Source organism: Electrophorus electricus, chromosome 10 (assembly GCF_041902795.1).
Source record: "Electrophorus electricus isolate QZ-2024a chromosome 10, ASM4190279v1, whole genome shotgun sequence".
NCBI classification, from domain to species: Eukaryota; Metazoa; Chordata; class Actinopteri; order Gymnotiformes; family Gymnotidae; genus Electrophorus; species Electrophorus electricus.
The window spans coordinates 255,001-282,999 of record NC_137506.1 but is presented as its reverse complement, the minus strand read 5'-3'; the positions used below and the strand labels follow the sequence as shown (position 1 = coordinate 282,999).

At 47.3% G+C, this 27,999-nt stretch overlaps 1 protein-coding gene across 3 annotated transcripts in view; it reads left to right on the top strand.

The window, feature by feature from the left end:
- Window positions 1-4,512: 4,512 nt before the first annotated feature.
- The window catches only part of chrm3a (cholinergic receptor, muscarinic 3a), a 102,348-nt gene continuing 78,861 nt past the window's right edge, over window positions 4,513-27,999 (top strand). For all 3 annotated transcript variants that reach the window (XR_014125641.1, XR_014125640.1, XM_035532959.2), the window contains exon 1: window positions 4,513-4,662. The gene's annotated coding sequence lies outside the window, so the exon portion shown is untranslated. The remainder of the gene's footprint in view (window positions 4,663-27,999) is intronic.

Here is a 27,999-nt window from a genome sequence, read left to right as displayed (position 1 = left end):
AAACTCCTTTTCATTTTCTTAAAAGAGGCTTGTAAATAATATAATTAGTCCTAGCAAACTTCCAGGATGTGTGTGTTTGTGTGCGTGTGTGTGTGTGCGTGCGTGTGTGCGTGTGTGTTTGTGTGTGTGTGTGTGTGTGTGTGTGCGTGTGTGCGCGCGTGTGTGTGTGTGTGTGTGTGCGTGCGTGTGTGTGTGTGCGTGCGCGTGTGTGTGTTTGTGTGCGTGTGTGTATGAGTGTGTGTGTGCGTGCGTGTGTGCGTGCGTGTTTGTGTGCGCGTGTGTGTGTGTGTGCGCGTGTGTGCGCGTGTGTGCGTGTGTGTGCGCGTGTGCGTGTGTGTGTGTGTTTGTGCGCGTGCGTGCGTGCGTGTGTGTGTATGAGTGTGTGCGTGTGTGTGTGTGCGTGCGTGTGTGCGTGCGTGAGTGTGTGTATGAGTGTGTGTGTGTGTGTGTGTGTGCGTGCGTGCGTGTGTGCGTGCGTGAGTGTGTGTGTGTGTATGAGTGTGTGTGTGTGTGTGTGTGTGTGTGTATGAGTGTGTGTGTGTATCCGTGTTATTGTCAAGACCTTCTTGCCCTTAATGTAACGTTCTGGCAGTATTTTCAAACTCTTTGATCTTGTGTTTCACACCTTCACCTCTCTCTGCCCTTCACGACTCACTGTTGTTCATGCTCACTTTCAGTTTTGCTATTTGTTTTAGTTACCTTTTGTTTCTCTCTCTCTCTCTCTCTCTCTTTCTTTCTCTCTTTCTCCCTCTCTATTCTCCAGGACTTCAAGGGGAGGTAATATTACTGCCAGGTGGCAGAAATATTTTTATCTGCTCTCGGACTCATCAGGCTCACACATACAGGCACTCTCTCTTACTCACATCACTGAATTCGGATCATCCGTAACCTGGGTTTTGCTTTACAGACCTCAGATGATGAAGATTTGTCTAATCAACTACAAAATTTCGCACTTTTGATACAGCACTGCAGAAATGTTTAGCCCTGTGTGGGATAGACGTGGCAGAAATTTGTTTAACCTGGTTGGTGGGTTCATTGTGATGTCTTTTATTAACGTAATCGGGTGGCTGGTATGTGTACCTTGACAGGGTCTCTGTAAGCCATCTGCACAATGAGAGGTGCAATACCTGGTGTTCTCACCACAACTCAGGAAGGAGCGTTATGTCTCTCATTATGTCTCCGCTGGGACCCTCTGTATCCACGACCCTCTGTATCTAGGACCGCTATAATTCTGACCACTGCAACAGCGGGCATTTGAATACCGATAATACGACCATCAAGACGTGTATTCGCTACGGCGACCTGGCCCCTGGTTTCTGTTTAACGTTGTCTCTTTATTCCTGGTCACGAGAAGGTGAATAGTGAAGCCCAGCTGGGGAAGCGGCCACTGGTCCTGGGCGGTGTGAAGTCCAGCAGGACACGTCAGTCCCCAGGATAAATGCCCCTTAGAGCAGAGATGCTCCCAGGGAGCCATGGCTCTGTCTGGATTTACATTCTGGAGGCACCTGAACTCGCTGGCATTTTTGCAGACCTCCCCGACCTGACTGATGTGTGCTGGGGTGTGAAGGAGAAGACCCAGTCTGGATGAGCCCAACTCTTCCTCTCTGGTATCGCCCTTAACCTGTAGCATGCCGTGAAACGTAAGACTCTCTGTGGTGGAAAGGCGGTAATGAGATAAGCGTGCACCCATGACAACTGCTTCCTGTGTTATCCAGTAAAGCGTCCCACGCCGTCACTGTTCTGTCAGGTGTGTGGAACACACACAAGCGTGTCTGTCCTCGTCTCAGGACTGCTTCATTCATTTTATTCATTAAACAGTTGAGCCACTGGATGAGATTAAATAATCATATTAAAGGGATACAACTGACATGTGGGGAACATTTGAACAATCGTCTTTTTGTTATTTGTTGAGGTACTGATGTATTTATTACAGTGTTAATGACCCTCACTGAAGAGTAAAGGATGTAGTCAGGGAAGAGACTCAACACTCAAAAGACCAAGTCTGTATTTTCAACCATTATCTACCTAATTATGTTAGCAAGTAGCATATTCAGTAGTTGAAAAGGCATTGTTACAGGGGCTATCGATAGCACGTATGATCACAGATAAAATGAATACATGACAAATAAGAATAATTCATTGTTTAACATTGCTCAGGAAACGGTTCAGTCACGAGGCTCGCAAAAACTCATCGAGACTGTTAATATGGTGAGCGTTTGACGCCTGGGTTGAAAAGGGTCTCTTAAATTATTTCACATTTGTAGAAAAACGAACCTTTATGTTCTTTTAATCGCTGCGGATAAAACATGGTATGGAATAAAAATGATTTTTCAGAAATCTTCGAGTCTGACCCGATTTTCATCTCAATGTGGCCAAAGCATTAAAACACGGCAGACGGTGTTTGTCCCGACGTGGAGCGGAGATGTTAAATGATCTGTGTATAATAAACTCTGCGTATAAGAGCTTGTTCTGGCTATAGCTGGAAGTACAGTGAACATTAAAGAGACGTGCGGAGACACGCTTATGACGCAACGCCGCGCGGATAGCGTCCCAATCTCCAGCCGCGTGCAGAGAAGTCTCGCGGGAAAATATGCACGCTGGAGAAGCGGTCCGTGGAGACGGGTCGGGCACGCGGGGAGCGCGAGGGATAAATGATCGGTAGCGTTTAGCTCACAATTATCGTGATTGTTAGACCCGCAGGGTTCCCGCTCAATACTGAGCGGCGATGAACAAAAATTTAGAAGCTATTGTAAGAAATTATTTTCCTTTTATATACATTGCATTCAGTAATATTTCATTAAGTGTGTAAGGACAGGAAGTTATTTGACTCTTAATAGCTAGCAAAAAGGTGTCCCTTGTTCACGATTGGATATTTTATTTATATATATATATTGGCCTATTGGCCGGGCTGGCGCACAGATGTAGAGCTGGATGCGCACTACTCAGACCAGTGCACTGCAGTGAAGGAACCGCTGCAGTGGTCACACGCCTTGCTTCCGTTTCTCTGCTCCAGTGCGCTAATGAAGAGGACGACCGCGAAAGCCCCTTTTCCATCATGGCCTTGAGGCTATGGACGGTTTCACTAAGCGGCCCAAGGGGCATGCGCGCTTTCCTGCGTGTTTGCTGTTTTCCTGGACCGGAGCATGGTCACGATGATAGAGTGGCTGGCCAAAGAGTGCCAGAGGAGCTCCGCAGCACCCGTAGCCTTGGCAGCTTATGGCTGAGGTCTGCAACTGGCTGCGACTCCAAAAGACTCCAAGCACGCAGCTCTACCCTCAGAGTCACGACCTTGTGGACGGTTTCAAACGGACACTCGCCACTCAGATTGCCACTGTTCTGTGCAACACTAGCGTGACTGGGCCTGCCACCTGCTCCAGGGCCTGCTGCCGTGGCTACTCCACTGTACACGAGGCAGCTTCGTTCACTCCGGTCCTAGATTCCCCCGGACCTCGTGCTCGGCTGTCCGTCAGGACCAGAGGGGGGAGTAGGGAACACTGACAAGCCTGATGCCACCAGGACGATTCCAGCACTCGCCAAACGTGAGCATGTGACTCGCACGGCCAGGGATGGCCACTTTCACCAGGCATGCAAGCGTGACTGCACAACCTGCGCATGCAAGGCCGTGTGGCATCCACATGACATGGGTCACAGCATGGTGTCCCAGAATGCCATGCGCCTCCCTGCACACTTTATTTGGTTTCAATTTAATACTTAATGTATTTGTTAAATAACTGCTGTGTGTATGTTTGGTTGAGTTAGCCCTGTCTGTATAAGTACTTCTAGCCTCATCGTGGTGTGTGTTTCTGTTGATAACTCTTCTCCAATTTTTCTGTTTAGTTAAGTCGCTATTCTATTTGTTAACTTTGTGAGTTTTTTTAAACACTTCTTACAGTAATTTTCCTTGAGCAGGAAAATATATTGTTTGCTTGTTCCTCGACACGGCTACTCTCTCTCTCTCTCTCTCTCTCTCTCTCCCTCCCTCTCTCTCTCTCCCTCCCTCTCTCCCTCCCTCTCTCTCTCTCCCTCCCTCTCTCTCTCTCTCTCCCTCTCTCTCTCCCTCCCTCTCTCTCTCTTTCTCTCTCTCTCTCCCTCTCTCTTTCTCTCTCTCTCTCTCTCTCTCTCCCTCCCTCTCTCTCTCTCTTTCTCTCTCTCTCCCTCTCTCTCTCTCTCTCTCTCTCTCTCTCCCTCCCTCTCTCTCTCTCTATTTTATTGGGGGGGGGGGGGGTAACATATCGTACTTGCTGTGCAGACAGTACAGAGGCGCCACTGTGACACCCAGGTCCAGTCCTCTGTAGCGGGTCCTGATGACATCACATCCTCCGTGAGAGCACCAGCACGTCTCGCGCGTTCATCTTCTGTTTCTGGAGCCTTTCACGCGACTGGATTGCCACCTGCTGGTGCGTCACCAACACCTTAGCCAATCAGACCAGCCGCGGGGGGGGGGGGGGGGGGGCAGGCTTCGTCTCGTGCGCTCCTGGAGATTCCGCTGGTGCGGTAATTAGTCGCCGCGGTCGCGCGGGGAGCCGAACGCCCGGACAGCGCGAGCGCGACCCCACCGTGCGCCTCTCCAGGAGCTGCGAAAGCGTCTTTTGACTGCCTGAGCAAGTTCTTCCAGTGTGCGCGTGCGACCTCGAGCTCATGTGAAGTCTCTACTCCGGGAAGGTAAGCGCTGCTGCTCGCCCAGCGGACGCGTCGATGCGCCGCGCGGTTTGTTTGGCCAAACTTCCCGTGCGGCACTGTGCAGGGCTACAGCAGGGGTCTCGTGTCGGAGAGTGTGTGTGGACGGTAGTTGTGCTGTAAAGATGGCACACACCACGGTCGTTTTAATCTGATATTCTTTACATCCTGTTGCATGTAAATGTTCACAAACTTCACCACTAAGTTAACGCTCGTGCATTTTCGACAGGCTTGTCACGATTTTTGAAAAGATATTTGAATTTTTACTTCATTTTCAGGCGCTACACGCATCCCAGTCAGCGCCTGTAGTTTGTCGGTAGTTATTAACGCTGCGCGCTTTACGCTTTGCGTGTGCCCCACTGACGGGGCGCGCGGGAGGGGATGCTCCCAAATAGATGAGCATCACCTGTTTGTGAATTTCACAACAGAAACCGGAGAAAATTTTACTGTTATGTATTTAAATACAAAGAAATTTGCTTAATTCTTGAGAGAGATTTACCCCAAATAAGACGTGATGAGACGTGTGTGTGTGTTTAAGAAACGTTTGTTATTTTGCTCTCGGTGTGTGCAGTGTATTTCTGTTGTCGTTTTTGCTAGACAGCATGTTATTGCATTAAATGTCCCAGGACCTGTTCTGCATTGGCTCTCCAGATAACTAGAACAGGGATGTAAGCCATAAAGACTGGTCTCAGATCTGTGCTCTTCCCTGCTGGGGTTTGACCCTCCGTTGTTTTTGGTCGTTGCGCTGATGCTGTACTTGGTGAAGTGCTTCAGCTCACGTGCAGTGTGCACGCACACAGACCCAGTGGGTGACACGCATCGCGCATGCTGTGGGATATGTGCAGACTTATCGCTGCTAATGCTAACATGAGAGGAGAAAGAGAAGGAAAACATTTCTAGGAGATGCGAGAGACGGAGAATATTACGCGCCCTCTCCATCTCTTCTCACTCACACACACACACTCTCACACACTCCTTCCTGTCTTACCCTTTTCTTACGCTGTAAGCCACATCATAGCCTTCTGAATCATTCGAATAAACCCGACTCACCTGTTGACAGTAGAAATATAAATATGTGCATCAAACAACAACAATAAAAATCCTGTGTCATGTGAAGCAAACATGTTATCCTGTTTATTAGTGTGAACTTGTGAAGGTCGCGAGGGCAGCGCTGGACAAAGCTCCCCACAACTGTCTGCACTCTGATGTTGATTTTGTGCCAGAAAACAAGTTTGTGGAAGAAAAAAATAAACGTTTAAATTGGTTAGTGAAAGGAAGTGATGACGGACGGGTTTGTGTGGGCGGGACTTGATGACAGGATTCTGTTTTTGTGGGCGTGGCATGAATGCAGGTTGTTTGTGACTGTTTATGTGGGCGGGGCATTATCGCATGCTGCTGTTTATGTGGGCGGGGCATTATCGCATGCTGCTGTTTATGTGGGCGGGGCATTACCACAGGCTACTTTGAATCTCCTGAACTTTCTGGATTACAGCTCGGCAGTTAATGAACTGAAAGAAAGTCAGAAATAATATCCAATCCACATTGTTTTAATTTTATTCTCCCACTCTGAAATGGACACACACACACACACACTTGGGCATGCACTAGCGCACATACATGCGCATGCACATGTGTACACACACACACACGCACACACCTGCATATACACACATGCACACGCATACACACGTACCTGCATGTACACACACAAACACACACACACACACACCTGCATGTACACACATACACACACACACACACACACACACACCTGCGTGTGTAAGGCTGCGTCTGTGTTTGGAGCCAGGAAAGGCTCCTGCCGAGAACCCCACGGACGGGAGCTCGGTCTGAGACCAATACGGCCGACCCGCCATACGCTGTGGATTCAGCTTCATTACACACCACTGCCTAACCAGGTGTGAACGCGTATTAGCTAACAACCGCATGGCTAATGAGGTAGTATGTGGTAATAGGAGAACCATCATTGCCAGAGCTGGTTATTGCCATCCAGACACAGTGGAGAGAGTTAAAGGGTGTGGGCTGTTACTGCCGTTAAAACCCCGTGTGTGCATGTGTGTGTGGTCATAAATAGCCCTCAGTAGCTGGAGTTTTTTAATGAGTGTGTATAGTCTGTCTTCCAGAGGATAATGTGTTCAGGGGCCCTCAGTACTTTAGGGTTTGGCGTGAGTCCAGTGAGCTGAAGTTGGGATGTCTCGTGTCCTTGGCTGAGGAGATGCTCTCAGGCATTTCTGGCAGCTTCCGCGGGGTCACGCTCTCCCGCTATGAGCCGTAGGCACCTTTCCCGTCGTGCCGTCACAGTGGGGAGGTGTTTACGGAGGCGGCAGTATTGTGCCTTGGCATCTCTCTGCACATATTCGCGTCATGTGGCCCGCGTCTCCCTACTGGAGCCCCAAGGTTCCACCAGAACAACAGCTTGTCAAGCAAATCTCTGTAGGCTTGTGTATGATGGTTTCTCTCACCTGTCTGTCAGCAGAAAGCCCTGCCCACCTTTTGTGACCGTTTATCAAATGCCCAGGAATTCCTCTTGGGTTATTTTTCAGTCCTTCCTGTTCAAGTTTTTGTTGTTTAAAAAAACAAAAAAATTCTGCTGCTAAGCCGCCTGTGGCTCGAGAGGAAGGGATCACTTTTGAGTGAGACGTGTCTGAGACGTGTCTGAAGCGCTCGCGTTTGGTGAGACCTGTCAGAAAATGATTGAGGCTTACAGAGGTATAATACTGCATCTTGAACATATATGCTCTTATATAGATCACAAACTGTCCCATATTTCCATATCAGAGACACTTTGGAGGCACATGTTATTCTTAGTGATGTCATGTGGTGTTCAGTGTTTGATTAGTGTATAACCCTTGTGATGTTATGCGTTGTTTGGCCATTGATTATGTCAATTTGAAGCATTCTGGCACATCTTACCACACTGTGATTGGCTGGAAAAAATGATTGGCGTATGTCAGGAGGGAGTGTCTTCTTCGCTAAGTCGGGGACACTCGGGTGGGTTCAGCTATACTGGGATGAACTAGGGCTGGTCTCCACATGCCGAATGAGGGAAGGAACTCTTCCTTCTGATGGGGTTACTCAGCTCTGACGAGTGTTCTTCAGAGGCTTTGCCTGGTTCGCGTTTGTTTTGTGGAGGCCACGTCACTGATCCACGTGACAGACAGAGTTACGTTTCACATCGTCCTTGAGGTAGCTGATGGAATGTCTGGCTTCTCTTGCACTCATACAGAACATTTCATCAACACATTGTTATGCCACCACTAATAAAATGTAGCTAAACCATTGTTACAGTGTAAATAAAACATAAACCATGTAATACAATGAACAGTGTGTACATTAGCAGTGCATGATTCATATTCTGTGTTTCCATAAGGTAATATGAAGAAAGTGTAGAGTGTCAGCTGTTACACATTTCTTACTTGGTATCTCAGTGTTTACGGTTTGAGTTACATTCTGGTGCTGTAATGTGAAAGAGTTCCAGGGTTTCTTTACCCTCCCCTCGTTCCGTGCAGCTCTGATTCTGAGTCCGAATCGTAGTTCTGTAAGGGAACTAGCAGATCAGGTCGTACTTGGGAAGGCTCCTAATTTGGCAGAGTGTGTGTTTGTGTGTGTGTGAATCCTCCAGCAGTTGGGCGAGCACCTCTCCCCGGACTGCTGCGGAACTTTCCGGGATTTTTTCTTCTTCCTCCTTGGGGTTCCGTCGTTTCAGCATGTTTGCGTGTGGCAGTCAGTGAGGGGATCTCACCTCGGTCGTGGCAGGGGAAAATAGAAGTGACTCAACTAATTGGCAGGCTAATCATTTCCTGCTCAGCCTTTCAAATGAGATGATATTCATGAGTCTCATATCTGGTCGTATTAAACTCCCCCCATTAACAGACCCCCCCCCCCTCACTGGACTAAACGAACGAAGCTTTCGGGCGTAACTCGTCTTAAAATCGTCGAGGTGGTCCTTTTTTTGGCTTGGATTTTTATTTGTTTACTTGTTTTCTGAGCCATGGTCCATCCTTTGGGTGGTCCGTGGTTCAGTGGCCTGGTATGACCCTTCATGGAGTCACTTCATCACTTCAGCTTTGATAACTATATTTCTCTTTTTCAAACCTTTGCTGTGTTCTTGCATATCCATGACCAGAGTGTGTTGGGGAGCAGGAATGCCCAGCTGTGTGTGTGTGTGTGTGTGTGTGTGTGTGTGTGTGTGTGTGTGTGTGTGTGTGTGTGAGTGAGTGAGTGTGTGAGTGTGTGTGTATTAAAGCGTATTAAAGTTCTCCTCCAGCAGCAGGAGGTAGAGACAATGATTCAGACATAATCCCACACCTTGATTCTCTCTCATAATCTCCCTTCATTAAATGCTCCTCTGACAAACATAATCCTGATATAATGCAGGTGTGCACAGGGCATGACTGCGAAGGGCGAACAAGATCATTTTAGGCTGACATTTTATATGCTGATTCGTTTGCATTTTTTAAATTAATAAAACAAATACAGTAAGAAAGGAGATAATTAAAGGCAAGTAAATATGGACAGACAAAAACTGATTAGATTCAGTTGAAACTGTCAGCATTCAGATCGCCAATTTGAGAAAACAAGCTGGAAGAATATGCACCCACTTTTAGAGTTAATAAATTTCAACAGTCTCGGTGACAAACGTGGCCTAATTCACCTAGAAAACTCGCCTGTCAGTCAAGGTGGGTTCGTAGCCTTGGGCGCAATGGGGCGCGCAGGGGTTTGTGTTAAAACAATAGACACTTTGTGGCTTTGCAGGAGGTTTTCAGGAAAAAATCAGTTCATAGCGTTTGTTAAAATTAGACTTGCCTTCTTCGAGACGTGCTTGATGATTTAATGTCAGTAATTCAACTACATGACACCCGTGTGTGTCTGTTGTCTTCATTCTGGCCACATGGTAGCAGTGTGCAGAGGATCACAGGGTCTGTAAACACAGCCCGAACATCTCTGACTTGGACATCATAACTGTAGCCGAGGCCATGTGAGTCCGTGTGGTTCTCCTCACACCTTTTGCTTTGGCCTGCGGCAAAAATGTTTAGTGTCACAGTGGAACAGACAGAGCGTGTCCTGGAATCACAGAAAGACAGCACACTTAGACACAAGCGCCACCGCTCTGTGGGGTTGCTGTCCAGCCTTCTCAAACCTAAACCAAAATTTTCATACATTGTGTCGGTGGCATTTATACAAATATGAAACTGAGAAGCAATTTTTTAAATTGCTGCTGTTTGATGTGAGTATTTTTGCAGGCATGCCTGGAATCAGAGCTGTCTCCATGACACTCAAGTTGGGAACTCTCACATCTCACCTCCTTCCTGTTGTAAAATAATAGAATATCCTTAGGATTGTTGAGATTAAAAAAAAAAAAAAAAAAAAAAAAAAAATATATATATATATATATATATATATATATATATATATATTTTTTTTTTTTTTTTTTTTTTTTTTGTTGTTGTTGTTCTTTTCCAGCTCAAGGTAATATTTTGGGTAAAGTCTGTGTAAAATGGAATAGGTTTATTTTTAACAGATACATGTTTAAAAAAGAAACTGTGTAAGAATCCTGAAATGAGTTTTCTTCTGAAGACACTGTAGTGATACCTCCACCATGGTGCTTCCCTGTGGTTATGTGATCCTGGAATTGCTTGATGTGATGGTCAAAGGTCAATTAAAAGATGAAAATGTGAATAAATCACTTAAAAATGTGGCGAAACGGTTGCAGCAGTTAACCCTCCTAACTGGCCTCATGTGAGCTGGCACCTCTGTGTCATACCACAGTACAGTGTGTGTGTGCGCGTTTGTGTGTGTGTGTGTGCGTTTGTGTGTGTGTGTGCGCATTTGTGTGTGTGTGTGTGTGCGCGTGTTTGTGTGTGTGTGCGCGCGTGTTTGTGTGTATGTGTGTGCCTGTGCTTGTCTGTTTGCACGTCTACGTGTGTGTGTATGTGTGTGTGTTTGCATGTGCGCGTTTGTGTATGTGTGTGTGTGTGTTTGGTTGGGTTTGGTGCTCTCTTGGCCTCAGTACTGGTCAAATGCATGATATAGTTCAGACACAGTAGATGTGTGTTTGTGATGTCATCTGAATGTTAGTGGTTAAAACCAGTTGTACAATGTTGTGTTTATAGCCTATTTTGTTTTCATTTCCAATCCAAGTAGAAAACTGCAGGATAATTGCCTGATAATCTGATATTTTGCATGCCAGTCTGAGCTGGTGTAGTTATTAGTGAGGTGCTGCTGTGTGTCTGGGGCACCGTGAGACTGCCACATTCCCAGGAGAACCGAAGGGAAAGCTGTTTATAAACTGAAGCTAAAGAAGTCTTACGCTAGTGACATGTAGAGTTTGGCGGTTGCTTGGTGGGTGATGCGGTTGCCATGGTTTCTGGATGGGTCCCGTGGTGTCCCACAGATCTCATTTGCATGGTCTTTCCCCCTTTGGCCATCCCTTGTGACCTGTGCTCCCATCAGCAGCCTGATCCCCAGTCAGCCTTAGAGGGCTCTAATTTCTGGAATTCTCTAAAGTCAAACTCAAAGTCAAATTTATTTCTATAGCTTTTTTTACACCAGCCGTTCGCACGAAGCAGCTCCGTGCATGTCCGAGTCTGAGCGCTCTGCTGTCAAGCGGTTCTCCCCACGCGCTCAGAGCAGATCTTTGATGTTCATTATGGTTTTACCACGCAGGTGTCTTCTCTCGCTTCTATGAATGCAGATCTTTTTCATTTGATGGACAGCCTCTCTCTCTCTCAGGATCCTCTCAGCCTTCCACACAGCACACGGGTTTATTTACTAGAGCTTGCCCCCTGTAGTCTGGCATTGCCCATCAGGGATATGGAGTGAATCCTCTGGAAGACTGCTTAAAAAAAAAGAAAGAAAAGAAAAAAGCTTCCAGAAACCTTAGGAACGTTCTCAAAATCGCAGGATAGGGCTGGAATCATTTTGGATCACCATTAAGTCCTACATCCTACAGTCTGTTGTCAATCCAATTCTAGTTATATTCTAGTAATACTGATAAGTAAAACAGCAAAATATAATGATGTTTGGTGTTTTATTTACTTACTGTTTAATATATATGTTTACTGCACCTTTAATAGGCCATACCGCACCTCCTTTTAACAGTGTCATGCGGATTGCATCTTTAATTGTGTGTGTCCCGTTCCTTCCATATCTATTTAATCATGGGCCCTAAAAATCGCAACAAGGCGTAAAACACGTAAATGTCTAGTCATCAAACAGCATCTACGAACAGAGGCAGCAATAACTCTCTGCCCTAAACAGCAAACGTTGTGTCTCCACAGAGCGGGAACATTACGCAGGATAAGGGTGACATCCTGACTCACAACTGCGTTACGCCACACAGTGTGTCACGCCGCCTTTAATTCCTACGCCTAAAGGCACTGCGGTATGAACTCACCTGTGTCCTGTAAATGAGGTCACGTACGTTAAAGACCAGTGGCCAGAGGTGGGTGACTGAATGACCCCGGTCGTGAAACCAGTGCTAAGCGGAAAACTGCCTTTAAATCATACTACAACCGTGTAAAAATGCCGTCTAAAAATGGCGCGTTTGTAACTTTAACCAACTGCAGGTTGTGCTGTGTTAAAGACTTCAGTTTTTCTCCTAAATAAGGGCAGAGCAGGAGAACTGCATCTGTCCTCAGTCTATGTTTACAGATATGTCCTCTGCAACACCTACATTTGAATTTCTGATCTAACATTCTGAGCTCATCTTTCCTGTCCTCCTACTGTTTCCATTATGCTCACAAATGTTTCATAATCAAAACATTGTCAAATACCAGAAAGTCAAGACCACATCGGCTTCTTAGCAGGAAATTCACCGTTGCGCAGGTTCAAGCGGTATTATTTGTTGGGCGGTGTTGGCGTTACCGGGGTAATGTTTGCTGTTAACGCCACAGATGGCAAATTTGTCACAGTACATTTGTGGGCCCTCCACTGTTCTGTTAGCGTAATTGCAAAGAACTTGAAATTTAACCATAAAGCCATAAAATAACCATCAAATTTACATTTCAACATCTGAATGAACCATAAAACTCACAAAGACATTTAAAAATTTGGAGCTCTATTTTGTTTGATAATTCCCTAATAGAATACCGCGTCCTCCCACGTTTGCTCTGCGGGGCAGCTGAAGGACTTCGACTGAGAGCACCTGTCTAGTGGTGGAGCTGTGTGTGTTATTTGTGTGTGTACTGCGCCTGAGTGGAGTTACTCACTGCTCGCACACACACACACACACACACACACACGCTATCAGCACTATAGCCGCTCAGCTTCTGACTCCACAAACCAGAGAATTCCAAAGAAGGAGGCAGGCAGTGATCTAACTGTCCTCCACGGCTGACTGTCAACTCAGAGAGGACAGAGATGGAGCAGATATAAACAAAGCAAACAAACAAAAACAAAACCACACGGTGCGGGCGCCACTGGAACCACGATGCCGTGATGGAAAGAGCCGCTTTTTGCAGTGTACTATGAGAAAATGAAATAATTACTACAGTTTCAGCTGCGGCTGTGGCAGCTGAACAGGTGGGAGTGGATTTGCTCACTTGTGCTGTCGTTAAGCTTGCGTTTTGAGCTCCGTGCGTCTCTCTGGCTTTTCTCATCTGGATCACAGAGAATCTCACAAATTTGAGCTTCTTTAGTTCTGAGCTGGATCTTCCCAGGGTGCATTGCATTCTTTACTGCGCATCAAACTTCTTGGATATTTCCTTTTTATTATAACTGAACAAAACTGGGATGTTTCTAACGTTAGAAAACGTAGCATAAGAGATGGCACGAAGGCTAAAGAAGAAGCACTGTATCTCTGGCTCCAATTGAAAATTTAGCGTTTAATTACAGTTTTGATTATTTTAAGACCAGTAACAATGTTAGTTCAGTAAAAGATTTCACATTTCCAGGTTGGTTCAGTTTGACCTGGTGCTGTTGACAGTTCGGCAGATCTATTAGGAATTAAAGTTGGTGGTTCTGTTTACTCACCGTTTTCGTAGCCGGAGTCTCTGGTGGGTAATTTCTCTCAGGGTGTGATGGTCTCATTAGACTGTGAGGAGGAGGGTTGCAGGTTATTGCAGTCAGCGTGGGCTTTGGACAGCTGAGTACCTTTACACTGGTGGAACACCACACCCCTTCAACACCCTGACGGTGTGAACGCTGGCGTGAGACAAGACGCGGAGACAGATGTTGGAGAAAGATGAAGAGAGGCACGAGAAGACAGACATTGAGGACAGATGCAGAGACAGACACCCAAACACAGAGGTCAGCACATGTCAAGTAAACATTCATCACACGGGCAGTGAAGGTTCAGTCGTTGTGTCTGTATGGCATCCGTCTCTGACACAGATGCAAATCGCACAGCGCGTGGAGTCGTCTGCCCCGAGGGTTCTGGCGTGCAGATGTCGCCGCGCTTCTATTCGACTTGACGTGACACCACGGAAGCTACACGGAAGTTTCCCTGCGCGGACCTTAGGGACTGTGAGGGAGTGCGGTGCACTGTGAGGTCGGTGGTCCTGATTGGTTCAGGCTGCTAGGGGCACAAACCACAAACGTGGACTGTGTGAGAGTTGCACAGCCAGAAAAACACACCCTCCCCTCTAACACAACTGACCCAACAGTGGAAATAAACTCACTGACACTGGCATCCATGAGGTATCATATGTGGGAGTATGTGTGTGTTGTTGGTCACAGCTCCGTCTAACCTTCGTAATTAGGTTGTGGGGACATTCGTCATTTGAGGCAGTGTAGGAGTGTGATGGTAGAGGCAGTTATCAGGGCTCCCTGATCGTATCATAGAAAAGAAGAGAGGGAGAGAGAATCGTTATGGCTTCCTGAACCTGGGTGAAACTGGGCAGAATGCAGATAGAGCTGATCCAAAATGGCTGCCAAACACATCCACACCAACCAGATAATCAGGTGGAAAATTGGTGATGTTTATGCGGTGTGCTCTGCATGATGGTGACAGTAGAGACAAACTGGTCTCTGGAGCAGAGCTGGGGACACGCATGTCTCTGGAGCAGAGCTGGGGACGCGCATGTCTCTGGAGAAGAGCTGGGGACACGCATGTCTCTGGAGCAGAGCTGGGGACGCGCATGTCTCTGGAGCAGAGCTGGGGACGCGCATGTCTCTGGAGCAGAGCTGGGGACACGCATGTCTCTGGAGCAGAGCTGGGGACGCGCATGTCTCTGGAGCAGAGCTGGGGACACGCATGTCTCTGGAGCAGAGCTGGGGACACGCATGTCTCTGGAGCAGAGCTGGGGACACGCATGTCTCTGGAGCAGAGCTGGGGACACGCATGTCTCTGGAGCAGAGCTGGGGACACGCATGTCTCTGGAGAAGAGCTGGGCACACGCATGTCTCTGGAGAAGAGCTGGGCACACGCATGTCTCTGGAGAAGAGCTGGGCACACGCATGTCTCTGGAGAAGAGCTGGGCACACGCATGTCTCTGGAGAAGAGCTGGGCACGCATGTCTCTGGAGAAGAGCTGGGCACACGCATGTCTCTGGAGAAGAGCTGGGCACACGCATGTCTCTGGAGCAGAGCTGGGCACACGCATGTCTCTGGAGCAGAGCTGGGGACACGCATGTCTCTGGAGCAGAGCTGGATCTATAAGCCTGTTGTTCTAAACAACAGTAGTAGGGCTGCAGGATCTGGGACTTATATTTCATTACAACAGCACCATTTACTGTATTCATGGAAGTGAATTAATTCTCTCTCTCTCTCTCTCTCTCTCTCTCTCTCTCTCTCCCTCTCTCCCCTTTTCGATAACTGACATGTCCGAAGAGCTTGTGTCTGGCACGGGTCTCACTCGGTTCAGTTCCCAGTGCGGCAGACCAAGCAAGTGCTTACACACCATGTAGTGGGTCATTAATCCCGCAGGTTCTGCTTTGGCCCACAGGCCTCTCGCACTCCGAGTCTGGCGTATGTGTTCATACACTGTGCTTTTTCCAGGCCTGACCGTAGTGTTCATGCAGGGCTGCAGTCAGCTGGGAACAGAGCCTCTCAACTCAAAGCTTCTGCATTTTTTTAATCTGATGCCTCCTTGTGATGCAACTTTGAGGCAATCATAGCTCTCTAACACACACTCACACACATAACCCACACCTACATATACATACACTTCTCTTTGAGGACTGGGATCGTCTCTAGCAGTTCCACATCCACTTGCGCTCTACGGTGGATGTCACTTAGTCCCAGTCAGAGCATGACTAACCTCGAAACATCTGTAGCATGAAAACTTTTACTAACCTCAGTAGTATCCAAGGAATCGTACATGACTCGTCCCATAGTGGGCGCTCTGAGTTCCAGTCCTACAGTTCAGTCTTTGCGGGTGAAAACAGCCGTGTCAAGAATAAAGCAGGGTGAATGGTGGCACCGTTCTGTAGAAGAGCACACACTCACGTGGATCGTGAGTTACCGTTCACAGCTCCCACAAAAATCGACTTCATGACGAATCTGCTCGGAGGTCTCGGAGTCTGATGGATTGCATAAAAGTATAATTGATACTGTTTACAGCTGATTGCAGAAAGGTTTGTCTGACGTCTTTCTGTTTGGAAGAGCTTCAGACAGACCTTGCGGATATGACCTCTGTGTACATGCATCCAGGGAAACTTTCACTGTGCTCATAGGAAAAGTTTTGTGGAATAGAGTGTCACGGAATGTGACGGCTCACCTCAGTCCCCATCTGTCAACAGGAAGTCCTGCCTAACCAGTGTGACTCTTCACCAAATACTCCTCTGTGCCTGTAATCCAAAGTAACCTTGAACAGGAGGAGGGGCTAATCCAGCACCAGAGGCTAATCCAGGAGTGATTTGGATGGTGTGGAAGAGTGGAGGTAATTCACAGTTGGTGGTATGGCTGCACCTTCCTTGAGTTCACACCAGCAGTTTTCTGTTATGTTCAGCACCTTCTGTCTTAACCCTGCTGCGCAGTTTAAGAAGAAGCATCAATTTACAGTCATGGTTGAACACAGCTTGAGTAATTGAGGGTTAAGGGTCTTGCTCAGGGACCCAACCGTGGAAACCTGGCAGAGGTGGGACTTGAACTGACAACCTTCTGATTACAAGCTGACTGACCATCAGTGAACATCTCAAGTGTTTGGCTTTATTTACTCAGTGTCAAGTGTTAGAAACTAAGGAAATGGCTTCAGTAAACAGACTAATTTTAGGTGGTTTGACGTCTGTTCATGTTTTCCACTTCTTTTCTTCTCCATTAACAGTATTTCGGCTCATAAACACAATCCTCCCTGCACACAAACACACACACACACACACACACTCACTGATAGAGCTCCTCTTATTCCAGTGAACTGTTTTGCACTTCAGGCTTTAGCTATGTGTCAAGTTTTCCAGAAACCTAGTTCTTTTTTTTTTTTTTTAAATCAAAGGGCCAAACTTTCTGTCAAATTTCCATTTAGTGTCAGTAGCTCCTAATGATCACACACACACACGTTTTGTGATTTAATGACATGACTGTTAGTATTCTGCACTCAGGTATCATTTTCCTGCATGGCTTTAAAGGTGGTTCCCTTCAGAGTCATCACCGTCACCTCGATCATCACCGTCACCTCGATCATCACCGTCACCTCGATCGTCATTGTCATCATACTTGACTCTTGGTCCTGTCTGTCTTCCCGTGCTCTAATAGTTCTGTCGGCACAGGAAGCAATGTTATGTCTTTATAAGTTTCACCTCCACACAATTGAAATTGCAAAATCATATCCAAATGCTGCACCTGTTTCTACAAAGGTGTGTCCAGACCGCAGGGTTCCGTACCCGTCACCTAGAAACAGACTCGGACACGGGAGAAGTGTCCAGCCAAAGCTTCAGGAGTTAAACCTGGTAGTTGGGCTGTGGGGGATATTCTGTCCCAGATCAGGGTCGTAGGTGTGTGTGTATGTTTCAGTACCAATGTAGGTCCCTACACACTCCACAAGGTGTTTAGGTTTACCTCAAACAGCTTGAGACGGAACATGACACTGCATGGGCTGGATTCTCTAACCAGCTGGTGAAACACTGCTCGTCAGCCGTGCAGCAGTTCTGACTGCTGTTATCTCATCGCCTGACACACTCACACACCCTCACTCACTCACACCTTGTTGACATGAACCTTGGCGTACACGCTTGTCGAGGTAAGGACGTAGTTCCAAAACACCTTTAACACTGGGAAGAAATGGCACATGCATTTGTAAGCACAGAATATTATAACAGAAAAGCAGGCACAGACGCTGGCCTTTCCGTGTTCGGGTACTCGACTCGAAGGGTTATCCGAGAATGAAATCACGTATCCCTGTTTGTCCTGTTTGATTCTCACAGGAAAATATGTATGAGGAGCCATTTAGGTAATTATGGAGAAACATGAGAATATTGAATGAAACTTGAGTATTTGAAAAGGAAACCTGTATGTGTTAAACAAAAACCTGAGGCTGAATATTTAAAATCAATATACATTAAAATGTGTTAGTTTGTGTGTGTTTGTGTGTTTGTGGATAGTGTGTGTGTGTGTGTGTGTGTGTGTGTGTGTGTGTGTGTGTGTGTGTGTGGATAGTGTGTTTGTGTTTGTGGATAGTGTGTTTTGTGGTTAGTGTATTTGTGGTTTAGTGGATAGTGTGTTTGTGTTTGTTTGTGATTAGTGTGTTAGTGGATAGTGTGTTAGTGGATAGTGTGTTTGTGGATAGTGTGTTAGTGGATAGTGTGTTTGTGTTTGTGGTTAGTGTGTTTGTGGTTAGTGTGTTTGTGTTTGTAGTTAGTGAGTTTGTGGTTTAGTGGATAGTGTGTTAGTGGATAGTGTGTTTGTTTGTGGATTGTGTGTTAGTTTGTGGATTGTGTGTTAGTGGATAGTGTGTAAGTGGATCGTGTGTTGGTGGATAGTGTGCAGCACAGCACCTACAAGCAGACCACTAGCATGTCTGTGTAGGGGTTGTGTGGAGAATGAGACAAGTACTATCCACGGAACGTCAGGAACAGTCAGGAACGGTCATCTGATGAATGGGCTGGTTTCATCTGGGCTGCACAGAGACACAGAGAAACACAGATGGACACAGACAGACAGACACAGATAGACAGACACAGAGAGACAGTGAGTGTAGGCAGGTGCTTCTCATAAAGCAACCGGTGATTGTGTTTTTGCACACACACTGAGCACTGTAAGTAATGGTACTGTGTGTGTGTGTGTGTGTGTGTGTAGGTCTGCTGAATTGTGTAATGTGCTGATGATTTCGTGAAGGTTTTTTCCTTTTCTGGACATGAAGATTTGCTGTATGCTGGGGATCATTCTGTCTTTAGCTTAAGAACCTGTTCACTGCACACACACACACACACACACACATGTGCACACACACACACTGACCCACACACACACACTCGCACGCACGCACACACACACACTGACACACACACACACACACACGCGCACACACACTGACCCACATACCCACACACACTCGCACGCACGCACACACACACACACACTGACACACACACCCTAAAACCCTGTGTGTGTGTGCGTGTGACCAAGAGAGAGAGAGAGTATGTCAGCCAGCATTAATGTGTCAGAAAGAGGCTCTTAACTGGTGTGAAACTAAACGGCAGTATGCAACTGCCAGGTGAGGTTAGCGCCCCCTGGTGGCTGGACACTGGCAGGAGGATCCGGGTTACTCAGAGTGTGATGAACACAAATGAACTTTTATTACCGAGTGAAAAACCTCATGCCGGTATTATTTATGGCCCCAGAAAACTTGCATTCCCCAGTACCCACCGCTGTGTTTGGAGAGTCTTTACGACTGTAGGAGATGACAGCAGACTTGCAAGGCTGTGTCTGAGCGTGATACCCAGCATCCGACCACCACTTCCACATATTACAAGCTTTTATGTGAAGGCTTTTAACGCCAAAAGCGTAGGCTGTGTAGTTATATTTGAAAACGATAAAAAATTGTGAATTACGTTTAATGATATGTGATGCATCAAATGATGTCAAGTGATGTAGCCAATTTGCCGTATTTCTGAGGTGCTGATTTTCTATTAGCTAAATAATATACGTATATATCGAGGTAATAAAACATTTTAGTGTAGACATACAGAGGTCCTGCATCCGGTGGGAAGCACTTTGCTGTATTACTGTCTGTGTACGTCGTACAGATGGTAATTGAGGTGGCCGTCCCAGTGGATGGACACGTCCTAAGGAAGAAATATGAGTTTGCGAAATCCCAGGAATGGAAAGAAAACCTGAGAGAATGTGGAAGGCTAATACAAACGTCATCTCAGTGATGACAGGGAGTTCTGACCCCTAAGATGGACCCACAATGCCCACAGATCCCAGGAATGACAACATCAATCTCAGTAATACCCATCTACATACATATCCACGCCTACAGGCTGAAGAAGCTCACTGCTCTCCATGAGCAGCACAAATGAACCAGCTGCTATTGGGCGGAACCCACCCTGGAGGCCGGACAGTTCTGTTCCAGAAGTACCCCAGAAAGGGGCAGTTGCATCCGACTACCAGCTGATAACCTGCCTCTGCACTGCAAGGACGCTCCTGTCAGACATCAGTGTGGCTGAGGTTAGTGGTCACATGACTCAGTACGTGCGCGGGGACCAGAAATGCATTGGCAAGAACACCAGAGGAGCCAAACACAGCTACTGGTGGATAAAAGAACCACTCGAGACTGTAAGAGCAGACAGACCAACCTGAGCAGCACCAGCCTGTGACTCAATGTCCCACACATGGATCCTGGAATGTGGAGTCTACGAGCCTTCATCAAGCACAGTGTGACCCTAGAGGTCAACTTCAGACCAACACCATGAGTCCCATCTCCTAGCAGCACAAATGCGCGATTTACCAAGAAGCTGCCCTGTTTCCACTGCTGTTCTTCATAGGCGCGAACCCCCTCAGTGAGATCATCTGTGAGAGTTGCTATGGATACCAACTACAGAGTGGTCACCTCCTCAGTCACCTCCTCTACATGGATGACATCAAGCTGCACACCAGAAGTGAAAAAGACCTCAACTCGCTAATCGGTCTCACCAGGACATACAGCAGTGACATCGGAATGTCATTCGGACTGGATGAGTGCGATCAGGTGGTTAGAAGGAGAGGGAAGGTGGGACTGAGGAGATCGGACTACCGGAAGGTAACAGCTGCAGGTACCTGGAATCCCACAGGCAAATGGGAATCATGAAGAGGCTACAGAAAAGCTACAGAAAAACAGCTACAAAGATTGAGGCACATCCTGAGAGGTCAGCTGACAGGAACAACAAGATCAACACCTATCAGCACCTATCAACACATCCCTTCTGGCAGGCATCAGAAACCCCGCTGGCGTAATAAACTGGCCTAAGGAGGACACAGAAGTCAAGGAAACTTATCACAATGTATGGAGGGTTTTATCCCAAATCCAGCACCCTGAGCAGAAGGAGGGGGGCAGAGGACTAGTAAGTTCCAAGAGTACATGATGGCCCGAGTGTTTAGTGAGAACCTCAGACAGCAGAACCCTGAGGAGGATGGAAGTGAGGAGAAGGGAGCATCATGGGAGGAAAAACATCTGCACGGTATGAACCACCGGCAGAGAGCGGAAGAGGCTGACAGGGAGAAATCCCACCAATTGCTGGAAAAGGCCGGACTGAGACACCACAGAGGCACTAATCACGGCAGCACAGGAACAAGATCTGAACACCAGATCAATAGAGGCTGGGACCTACCACACCAGACTGGACCCCAGATGCAGGCTAACAAAATACTAACAGCTAACCAAACAGACACAACAGTGATGGACAAGCAGCAGAAGAGGGCCGTAGTGAGAGAATTGCAAGTGACCGCAACATCAGGACCAAGGAACACGAGAAGCTCGAGAAGTACCGAGGGCTGAGAGACGAGCTGGAGAAGATGTGGAAGGTGAAGCCAACTGTGGCCCCTGTGGAAATCAGATTAAGCAGTTATCATTCGGATAAGACCTGCAGTGAAGTAAGACCTGCAGTGAAGTAAGACCTGCAGTGAAGTAAGACCTGCAGTGAAGTAAGACCTGCAGTGACACCCACAAGGTTTCCAGAGTAGCAGGACATTTCTGTCCTTCATCAGCTGTCATCCTGTTTCTCTGGAAACGTTGTGTACTCAACTACTCTCTCGCTCTCTCTTTCTCTCTCTCTCTCTCTACATCAGCTTGTGGTTGTATGAAAAGCAAAAAAACAAAACAAAATGGAACAAAGAAACCTTTTAAAGAAACTGGAAAAGGTTTGTAATTACTGTTTGTTTTGGTTGGTAGGGGCTTGTGAGGGGAGATATTATGGGATGGCATCCAGTGCAGCTCTCAGCCCTGCTGACACATGCTGGTCTGGATGCCAGGATTCAAATGAAATACGTTCATTTCCTGCTACTGACCTTGGACTGGCTTTGCCCTGTGTGTGCGCCTGCGCGTGTGTGCGTGCGTGTGTGTGCGCGCGTGTGTTCGCGTGTGTGCGTGCGTGCGCGTGCGTGTGTGCGCGTGTGTGTGCGTGCGCGTGTGTGCGCCTGCGCGTGGGTGCGCCTGCGCGTGGGTGCGTGTGGGGGTGTGTGTGGGTGTGGGGGTGTGTGTGAGTATGTGTGCACAGTCAGGCCCTTCTAAACCTTCAGTCAAGGAATAACAAAAAAAGAAGATTGAAAAAAATAGTAATTAAAAAAATTAAAATAATGTAAACATATTTTAAACATAACGTAAAATAAAAAAATCAGCCTTTTCATACAGGTTACTTTACATATTCTTGGTTACTAAATGACTTATTTCTATCTGAGTGTGGTTAAAGAAAGCTGCCTGTTAGTTTGACTGTAGGGACTCAAATCTGTGACTCACAACTGCCCTTCTGCTGATATTTTGAAGGGTATTAGCAAAATGACAGGAACTTTGACCAATGAAATTGTTGATTTTGAGTACGGGGGCGGGCCTACAGCAGCCTAGCCCGCCCCAGCGTTCTGATGAAGGCATCATTAGTAAAGCGTCGCTGCCTGTGTGCATTCCAACTCGGCCAGACCTGGTTGTGGCTTTAATGAAAAGACTCGTTCAAGACTCCCCTTAAATAAAAATCCCACCATAATCCAGAGAGGTCGGCCTACTCCATCGGTAATCAGTACACACACCACACTTGTTTTTGCCCAATGTTATACTGAGCTGTGTTTTAGAAAGACTCGCAATATTCACTCAGCACAAAGACGAGTTTCTCTTTCCACGTTTCTCTCTTCTCTCTCTCACACACACACACACCCCCCCACACACACACATGCATATACAGCCAAACACATACACACAGGCATATACAGCCAAACACATACACACACACACACACACACACACACGCATATACAGCCAGACACACACTCACGCGCGCACGCACACACACACACACACACACACACACACAGGCATATACAGCCAGACACACACTCACGCACGCACACACACACACACACACACACACACAGGCATATACAGCCAAACACATACACACACACACACACACAGGCATATACAGCCAGACACACACACACGCACACAGTGTATTTGAGTGTATTGCATGATTTAGTTCTCCTACAGCTACATTCAGTGCTGAGTCCTCACAGTAACGCTGGACTAGGTGCAGGTGTGTATGTGAAAGAGCAGTCAGAGTTTCAGCCTCGGGGACAGGGAAGAGACTTCTTTAGAAATAATGTGGCTTTGAGAGGGATAAGGGTAGTGGAGGCAACCCAAACTCATCCTCACCTTACACACACACACACACACACGTATGTGTTGAAGCAGAACAGAAGTGCTGTCCAGTAAGATGAAGCTCCAGTATCTTGGGCCCTAAAATGCTTCTGTTCTGAGGTCTGGACTTCATATCTGACACCAGTTCTGCTCCAGACTATCTGCCGTCTGGTTCAGGAGTGTTCCAGTAGCATTAAGAGAAAGAAAAAGAAGTTTGCTCTTCCTTTACTACGTGGTTTCCTCTCTTCCCAATAACGGGATGCTGTCGGCCGTCCCAGACACTCGACTGATTTCAGCGATTCTCTACCACAGAACGTCTCTGCCAGAGTGTCGCTGCGCTGGTTAGTGGAACATCGATGCCCAGAGGAATCTCGGCTTCAAACCCGTTCAGATGATCCCCTCTACGACAGCACACAGTCTGAATAACTGCTCACCAGAAGTTTGGGCACGTGCGTGTTAGCGTTCTGAACGGTAGAACCTTCTTCAGAGGGAGGAAGAGAGAGAGAGGGATGTAGAGAAAGAGACTGAGAGAAAGGGGAGAGACAGAAAGAGAAAGAGGGGACAGAGAGGCAGAGAGAGAGCGAGAGACAGAAAGGCAGATGGAGAGAGAGAGCGAGAGATAGAGAGAAAGACAGATGGAGAGAGAGAGCGAGAGACAGAGAAAGGCAGATAGAGAGAGAGCGAGAGACAGAGAAAGGCAGATAGAGAGAGAGCGAGAGACAGAGAGAAAGACAGAGAGAGAGAGAGCGAGAGATAGAGAAAGACAGAGAGAGAGAGAGAGCGAGAGACAGAGAGAAAGACTTAGAGAGAGAGAGCGAGAGACAGAGAGAGAGAGCGAGAGACAGAGAGAAAGACAGAGAGCGAGAGACAGAGAGAAAGACAGAGAGCGAGAGACAGAGAGAAAGACAGAGAGCGAGAGACAGAGAGAAAGACAGAGAGCGAGAGACAGAGAGAAAGACAGAGAGCGAGAGACAGAGAAAGACAGAGAGCGAGAGACAGAGAGAAAGACAGAGAGCGAGAGACAGAGAGAAAGACAGATAGAGAGAGAGCGAGAGACAGATAGAGAGAGAGCGAGAGACAGAGAGAAAGACATAGAGAGAGAGAGAGCGAGAGACAGAGAGAAAGACATAGAGAGAGAGAGAGCGAGAGACAGAGAGAAAGATAGAGAGAGACAGAGAGCGAGAGACAGAGAGAAAGACAGAGAGAGAGAGAGCGAGAGACAGAGAAAGACAGAGAGAGAGAGAGCGAGAGACAGAGAAAGACATAGAGAGAGAGAGAGAGAGAGACAGAGAGAAAGACAGATAGAGAGAGCGAGAGACAGAGAGAAAGACAGATAGAGAGAGAGCGAGAGACAGAGAGAAAGACAGAGAGAGAGAGACAGAGAGAAAGACAGAGAGAGAGAGAGAGAGAGAGACAGAGAAAGACATAGAGAGAGAGAGCGAGAGACAGAGAGTGAGAGACAGAGAGAAAGACAGATAGAGAGAGAGAGAGAGACAGATAGAGAGAGACAGAGAGAAAGACATAGAGAGAGAGAGAGCGAGAGACAGAGAGAAAGAGATAGAGAGAGAGAGAGACAGAGAGCGAGAGACAGAGAGAAAGACATAGAGAGAGAGCGAGAGATAGAGAAAGACATAGAGAGAGAGAGAGCGAGAGATAGAGAAAGACATAGAGAGAGAGAGAGCGAGAGACAGAGAGAAAGACATAGAGAGAGAGAGAGCGAGAGACAGAGAGAAAGACAGATAGAGAGAGAGCGAGAGAGAGAGACAGAGAGCGAGAGACAGAGAGAAAGACATAGAGAGAGAGAGCGAGAGATAGAGAAAGACATAGAGAGAGAGAGAGCGAGAGACAGAGAGAAAGACAGATAGAGCGAGAGACAGAGAGAGAGAGAGAGACAGAGAGCGAGAGACAGAGAGAAAGACATAGAGAGAGAGAGAGCGAGAGATAGAGAAAGACAGATAGAGAGAGAGCGAGAGACAGAGAAAGACAGATAGAGAGAGAGCGAGAGACAGAGAGAAAGACAGAGAGAGAGAGACAGAGAGAAAGACAGAGAGAGAGAGAGAGAGAGAGACAGAGAGAAAGACATAGAGAGAGAGAGCGAGAGACAGAGAGTGAGAGACAGAGAGAAAGACAGATAGAGAGAGAGAGAGAGAGAGAGAGACAGATAGAGAGAGACAGAGAGAAAGACATAGAGAGAGAGAGAGCGAGAGACAGAGAGAAAGACAGATAGAGAGAGAGAGAGACAGAGAGCGAGAGACAGAGAGAAAGACATAGAGAGAGAGCGAGAGATAGAGAAAGACATAGAGAGAGAGAGAGTGAGAGACAGAGAAAGACAGATAGAGAGAGAGAGAGACAGAGAGAAAGACAGAGAGAGAGAGAGCGAGAGACAGAGAGATAGACAGATAGAAAGAGAGAGCGAGAGACAGAGAGTGAGAGACAGAGAGAAAGACAGATAGAGAGAGAGCGAGAGCTACCATATGAAAAACAGCAGTAACAGGAAAAGTCTGTTGGCTCTAAATTAGCAGGATGTATAATGTGAGATCTGAGCAGGCCCAACACATCACAGTTGCCATGACACCCACACATGTAATCCACGCAGCACTGTAATCTGGCCCGAAACAAGGTGTTGATTAACATTTTAATGTCACATTCATACAACAGCCAAACAAATTATACAAGCAAACAAAAACAGAGCAGAAACTGGTTGTTTTTTTTTAGCACTTTGAATTCTTTAAGGTTGCGGTGGATAATCGTTAATGTTCTTTATTGTTTGTTATTGTGCTTACATTTCTCATGTCAAAGTCTCAGTGAGAGGAAGACCAGAGAGAGGTTTAGACACTTAAACCCATCACGTCTAATCTGATCGTCCGTTTGTCTTGTACAGCACAGCGCGTCAGACCAGGACCTTATATGTACATATTTGTGCAATTTATCTCACACAGGGAGGCTTTGACAAGGCAAGATTATGAGGTTATTAAAAGAACACCCAGAAAAGCTCACTAAGAGCTCCGTAAAGTCCTGTCATAGGCTCAGGACTCGGTATTCATGAAAGATTTTAGGTTGTATCTGATAAAGTCTTGTCCTCATTTCTGTGTTTTTAAAAAGGCATGATCAGGAAAGCTCTCTAAATACCCTTGTGTGCGCGTGCGTGCGGCCGTGCGTGCGTGCGTGCGTGTGTGTGTGTTAGGGACACCCAGTTCACCGGAATGCTATGAGAGAAGTTGGATGCTCTTTGCTATGTCCATGTATGTCTGTTTTGCTGTTGACCTGAATTTTTCCCTCCAAAACGCATCATACCTGTATTCACCAAACACACACACACACACACACACACACACACACAAAATACTTTGTATACTCTAGAATATCATTCACCATTTCTGGCTGTATCTCAGTTATGGCCACTTGAGTGGACATGGACACTTTGGAGAGGGACAGATTTCATGCTCTTCACACTGTCTGATGAGATGATGGTGCTCTTGTCTGATGTGGATGGGAGATCCAGAAGCAGACAGAAGGGCGCTACTCTTAGAAACAGAAGCTTATAGGTCTAGTTGAAATGCCTGTAGGGTATTTGTGTGTGTGTGTGTGTATGTGTGTGTAGAGGGGGATGTTGTCTTGTTTGTGTGTTGTCTTCTCCTGGTGTCCTGCTGCGTGGTGTCTTCTCCTGGTGTCCTGCTGCGTGGTGTCTTCTCCTGGTGTCCTGCTGCGTGGTGTCTTCGGGATGGTCTGTCTTTTCCAGGTGTCCTGCTGCGTGGTGTCTTCTCCTGGTGTCCTGCTGCGTGGTGTCTTTTCCAGGTGTCCTGCTGCGTGGTGCCTTCTCCTGGTGTCCTGCTGCGTGGTGTCTTCGGGATGGTCTGTCTTTTCCAGGTGTCCTGCTGCATGGTATGTTCTCCTGGTGTCCTGCTGCGTGGTGTCTATGGGACGGTCTGTCTTCTCCTGGTGTCCTGCTGCGTGGTGTCTACGGGACGGTCTGTCTTCTCCTGGTGTCCTGCTGCGTGGTGTCTATGCTGCGTGGTGTCTTCGGGACGGTCTGTCTTCTCCTGGTGTCCTGCTGCGTGGTGTCTTCGGGACGGTCCGTCTTCTCCTGGTGTCCTGCTGCGTGGTGTCTACAGGACGGTCTGTCTTCTCCTGGTGTCCTGCTGCGTGGTGTCTATGCTGCGTGGTGTCTTTGGGACGGTCTGTCTTCTCCTGTTGTCCTGCTGCGTGGTGTCTTTGGGACGGTCTGTCTTCTCCTGGTGTCCTGCTGCGTGGTGTCTACGGGACGGTCCGTCTTCTCCTGGTGTCCTGCTGTGTGGTGTCTTCGGGACGGTCTGTCTTCTCCTGGTGTCCTGCTGCGTGGTGTCTACGGGACGGTCCGTCTTCTCCTGGTGTCCTGCGTCTCTCCTAGTTGGTGCTCTCTGCACGTTTTATCAAGCACAGCCTGGAATTGCATGTCCTGAGTCATTCATCACAAACACTCTTTGGAAAAACTCGCTTCGTAATAGAGAAATAGACAGCGAAACTGTGTGTGTATGTGTGTCTGTGTGTGTGTGTGTGTGGGGAGGGGGGGGGGTTCGGGTTTGGGTGTACGTGAGTGAAATGTGTGTACAAGAAAAACCTTAGTATCA